Source organism: Macaca fascicularis, chromosome 14 (genome assembly GCF_037993035.2).
Source record: "Macaca fascicularis isolate 582-1 chromosome 14, T2T-MFA8v1.1".
Classification (NCBI taxonomy): domain Eukaryota; kingdom Metazoa; phylum Chordata; class Mammalia; order Primates; family Cercopithecidae; genus Macaca; species Macaca fascicularis.
This window is the reverse complement of record NC_088388.1, coordinates 122,999,106-123,005,105: the sequence shown is the minus strand read 5'-3', so window position 1 is coordinate 123,005,105 and position 6,000 is coordinate 122,999,106.

Here is a 6,000-nt window from a genome sequence, read left to right as displayed (position 1 = left end):
ATGCATACTTCACCTATTTAATGTATGACTGCTACTGAAAAGTTATTAGCCATCCCTGCCTGCAAAGGAGGCTGAGAAACTTAGCATTTCACTTGATAACATTATCATCCTTAAAAAGTAGAATTTTGTTGCTAAGGAAGAAGGTGCTAACATGGCTATTGTGTAGACAACTAGCAGTATCCACCAAAGGATAGAATACCACTTGCCAGGAGGGAACAATTCAGAAGTGAATACACTCTCTGTATTTTTGCTTTCTTACTTGGTCCACTCCATGAGAGAAGGTTAGATTAATTGGACAGGTAAGATTGAAAGAGACTGACAAGTTGGTCATTGATGGAAATGTGCCCAGCGTCTTCATCACCAAACCATTGGTAGTAACGTAAGGCAAGCTCATGGTGAGGACAATCCAGATCTGAGCTATTTCAATCCCAACCTCTACTCCTGTCTCCTACTGGGTTAAGTTAGAGTCCGGGTTCTGAGAGGGAGGTGTGAGTCCTGACATCTTTGCCTCTTCAGCATGGCTATGAATAAAGATGCAATGGTATTTTCATCCTCTTTTGGCTCCACTCATTCTCACTAATCAGACCCACAGGAAAGCGGGAGTGAGTGATTAATATTGCCAAATCTCCCACATTAGAGCTGTCTCTGCACTTTTAGCACAAGGACTTCTGGTAATTGAAGCTCTCATTTTCTTATGATTTGAAATGACCCCTCTTGCTCTGGTAGTGGGTTATTGGAAACCATGCGAAGAATAGACTGTCTGAGAGGACACGAAGTGCAACTCAAATAGGGCTCTACTCGTTAATTTTAGGGGTTAACTTGACTGAATAAAGGAACACCTAGGGAACTGCTGGGTGTGTGAGCGTGAGGGTGTTTCCAGAGGAGGTTGGCATGTGAGTTAGTGGACTGAGTGGGGGAAACCTGCCCTCAATGTGAGTGGGCATTATCTAATCGGCTGGGGGCCCAGATAGAACAGAAAATGCAGAGAAAAGGGTTTCCTCTCTCTCTCGGAGCTGGGAAACTGTTCTCCAGTCCTTGGACATCAGAACTCCAGGCTCTTTGGCTTTGGGACTCCAAGACTAACACCAGTGTTCCCTGGATTCTCAGGTCTTTGGGTTTGGACTGAGAGTTACCCTATTGGCTCCCGTGGTTCTGAGGTTTTCACACGTGGACTGATCCACACTGCTGGCATCTCAGAATCTCCAGTTTGCAGACAGCTTGTCATAGAAATTTTCAGCCTCCATAATCATTTGAGTCATTTTTCCTAATAAATCCTCTCCTATCTATCTATCTGTCTACCTAATCCACATTTATATCTCTGAGCTATCAAATCCAGTTGATTTTTTCTCTCTGGAGAACCATGACTAAAATGCAAGGGCCATGGACAGAGGGCTCATTGTGAGCTAATAAGGAAATTTGACAGGAAAATTTAGGCTAGGGGACTCACAATTTCACAGAATAGCATGTGGAAGATATGAACAGAGAAAATCGTATTCCGGTTGATGGCAAATAGGGTTTGGTACTATCTGTGATTTCAGGTATCTACTGGAGTCTTAGAATAATATTCCCTGAGAATAAGGGGGGACTGTGTATTAAATGACACCCATGTGAGGCAATGTATTTGTTAACTAGCTAGATTTAGCCATTCTACATTGTAAATGTACTTCAAAACATCACGCTGTATGTGATAAATACACACAATTCTATCTATTTTAAAAAGGTAAATGCTCTAACTTCTTCGTTAAAAGAACACGAGTCAGGTTGGATCAAAGAGCAGAATACAACTCCATGTGGCATACAAGAAACCCATCTACAATCAGGTGATTCAGAAAGATTGAAAATTAAATGGTGGTTAAATATAAACAAACAAGCAAACAAACACGCTGAATTTGTCAGAATGGAAATTCAGTCAAAAAATGTTAAATGCAAAAGCTTTATAATGTTATAGGATACTATTTACAATAAATATGTAATAGTTATGACTTTCTATGCACCAAAAAGTAAAACATCAGGAGCTACAAGAGAAATAAACATTATTGGAAGGGAACTTTAAATTACAGCTTTTAGTCTGTGATAAAGCAGGTTTATAGAAAAAGATAAAAGATGTGGAAAATGTCAAAAAGACAATAGAGAGATAAATCTAATTACATACACAAATTAGTTTTTCTATATAAACATCCAATTTTTTATGTGTATGTGTGTGTGTATGTGTAGTTCTGTGTCCTAGATATTAAAAACATACCTTTTAATCAAAGGGTCAAAAACAGTCACATAAAGAATGAATATTAGGTCACAAAAGCAAACCTCAATAAATTTGATATATTAAAAATAGTCCCACCAATGTTCTTTGATCATCATGCAATAAAACTAAAGCGTAATTATATAATTAGAAAGCAAAAATACTTTATTACTTTGATATTTAACATTTTCTTTTAAGCTACTTGTAAGTCAAAGAAAAAATATAAAATTGCAGAATGCCTAGAAAAAAGCTAAGAAGATGTAACCTTTTATAATTTATGAGACAGTATACAGCTTAAACAGAAAAATAATTTTAAATGCTATATTAAACAAGCAATAAATATAAATAAATTAAACCATTAACTTAATGGGTCAGAAAAAGACATAGTAAAATTAAAAGAAAACAGAGTAGGAATTAATAAAGTTAAAATCAGAAAATATTGAATTTGAAAACAAAAACAGTAGAGATAATAAATACATTCAAGAGCTTGTTCTTTCAACATTAGTAATATATATCAGCTGCTATCTATCCTAATTCAGAGAAAAAGAAGAAAGAAAAAATAAGAAATTACAAAGAGAGAAAACCATAGAAATAGAGGATATTAAAATAAGGACATTTTTGAGCATTAGTCAAGTGAAATAAAAGGCCTGAATGAAATGGACTATTTTTTGGAAAAATATAAATTAAAGAAAATGAATTATCGATCAGATAGAAAATCCAAAGAGTCAGTTCCATAGGAGCAATGGAAAAAGTTGTCAGAGTTATATCACAAAAATTACTTGTCCCAAATGGTTTCGCAGGAGAAGTCTACCACAGAAGAGATAACTCCAATAGTATTTAAACTGGTTCAGAGCTTAAAGCAGAAGAAAAACTCCCTCCAAAGTCATTTTTACAAAGTGAGCACAAAATTTGAAGATTGCATACACAAAAAGAAAACCACAGACAAATATTACTTTGGAATATCAACACAAAATACTAAATAAAATATTAGCAAACATTCAGCAGCAGAAAAAAGAATTATCATATCCAAGTGGGATTTATTCCATAGATGCATGGACGATTCAACATTAGGAAATCTACTAATATATTTTAAAACACAGCTGAGGATAAAAATCAAGTGATCATTTCCATACATGCTAAAAAGATATTTATTCAAATTTATCACCCATTATTGATTAAATTTGCTTTATAAAATAGGACTTGGCCAGGCGCAGTGGCTCACGCCTGTAGTCCCAGCACTTTGGGAGGCCGAGGCGGGTGGATCGCGAGGTCAGGTGATAGAGACCATCTGGCTAACACGGTGAAATTCCGTCTGTACTAAAAATACAAAAAAAATTTAGCTGGACGTGGTGGCTGGTGCCTGTAGTCCCAGCTAATCGGGAGGCTGAGGCAGGAGAATGGCGTGAACCCGGGAGGCGGAGCTTGCAGTGAGCTGAGATGGCGCCACTGCACTCCAGCCTGGGCGACAGAGCGAGACTCCGTCTCAGAAAAAAAAAAAAAAAAAAGGACTTGATAGAACTGCTTTGAAGTTTGTACCTTTTTTTTTTTTTTTTCCTTTTCTAACCTAGAGCTAAAAGTTTTGTTGGCTCTTTTTCCTTTTATTTCTAAGAATCTATGACATTCATCAAAGTACTTTTGGTCTTTGAGAAAAATTCACAGAATTTTATTTTTTATATTATATTACTAATATAATCATGGCATACTAGGTGTAGCATAACATTGTTACTGCCTTGTTCATATGTATTTATAGCTTCTCTTATCTTCTAGCTATTTCCAAATTTTGAATAAATATTCTGGGCTCCATAATTGATAGAGTGAAAAACAGCATACTATCTTTAGCTAAGGACCAAAGGGCTGTCTACAGAATGAATTTTCTTTGTTTTCTCAACTGCAGACAGTTTCCTAGCACAAACGATCTTCTAATCCTGAAACGGTGTGGAGCAGATTGAATACCTTTCCATGTAGCTCCCACCACTTGTCGTGCTTCTTAGAAGGCAGAAATAACGTGCATTCTGTTGGCTATCATCTTTTACAGAGGAGTAAATTGATATTCAGAATTAAGGAATCTGCTGAAGGTCCCCCAGAAGGTGGCAGATTCCATTTTTAAATCTTTCTTTATCTGGCTCCAACTGCTGTGCTTTTTTTTGCACCAAGACACATTGCATTCCAGAAAGGAGTGGAAAGAAATAGTATGAAACAGAGAAACAGAAAAGTAGAGAATGGCAATCTGGAGAAATAACTGGCAATCAACATGAAAGAGTGATCACAGAAACGGTGTTCCAAATCCCTATATGTGAGAAATAATCTGTGTGGATTTAGACGCCAAAGTGGACACATGCAGGTATCCTTAAAGAGTTTGTCCCCACGGCTAGAAGAATAAGGTTTGCTACAAAGAAACATTTAATCATGGTTTGTTTTCAACAGTAGCTCTCACAGTGAAGCCAACCTCATTCTGGGAATGTGTCACTCTTTAGAAACATTGTGTACAGTTACAATAAAAGACATTATCATGTTACTTTATATATTGAAATAAGTACAAACAATTTCATAATACAACTTAGTAATACAAATTGTTCTGGTGAGAATAGGCAAAAGATAGATACTATATTCTTAACATCATTTATTCCAACGAGTTGAAAGTAAGGCTATTATTTCTTTGGTATATATAGTCTTAGAGATTTGTAAAGTTTATATTTTTATCAAATGATTTTAAGATGATTATAAACACTGTTTTATAGGAATACATTTAGACCATAGACTATACAGCTATTGTATAATCATGAATTCACCTAATTGTTCACTCATTCAGCAAACATTTATTGTGCTCCTAATATGTTCTACGTCTTGGAATAGAACAGTAAGCAAAACAACAAAAATACTTAGAGCTAACATTACAGTGATCTATTATATTGGAATTTTTTGCTTATATTTGTGTATATGACTTATGCTGTACTTGTCATGTCTTAGCCATTCTTCTCCTTTGTACAATAGAGAAAGTGCTTAACAAGTTTTGCAAATTAAATATGCTCAACCGGTTTAAATTTTGCTCCAAAGGTCAGATTTTTAAAAAAGTTTATGTTTTAACAAGGAGTTTACATTTTCATGTAAGGAGTTGTGTAAAATCCATGGCTATACATGTTAGGGGCCAGAGAAAGATGTGAAAAACGAAATCTCAAATAAAATTTTCTTTTTTTTTTTTTTTGGTTTATGCAATGTTACTGAATCACCAGCACAACCTAGTGGCTGCTTAAGTGAATTGCCTGGTTCGGTGTCAATTTTTTTTTTACTCTGGTTATGTTTTCATTATTGTACTGGCCAGGCATTTTAAAAAAGTATATTTTAAAAAACACATTACAATTTTATAAGCATTATAAAATTAAAACACATAACTTTTTGTAAGATAAATATAGGCGTTTTCAACATACTGTATGCACTGCTCTTCTAATACCAATGTGATTAGAAAATGTGTCTCTCCATAATAATTAATTTCCACCAAGAAGACTGTTGTGCACTTTTAAATGATGATCTTTATCTCCTACAGGAATATAAGGATTTTGTGAATTAAAAACAATTGCTGTTTTACTTATTTGCAACATTTTGAAGGGTTTAGTGGGTTTTAAAAGTCATTGATGAGTTAATAGAGTCTAGGAAAGTTATCTTTGTCCGATCTATGATATTTATAATCTGAGGATTGGAAAAGACACTTCCTTCAAGTGATCATGACTAGAAATATCCAGGCAAAAGCTAAATGATCATCTGAC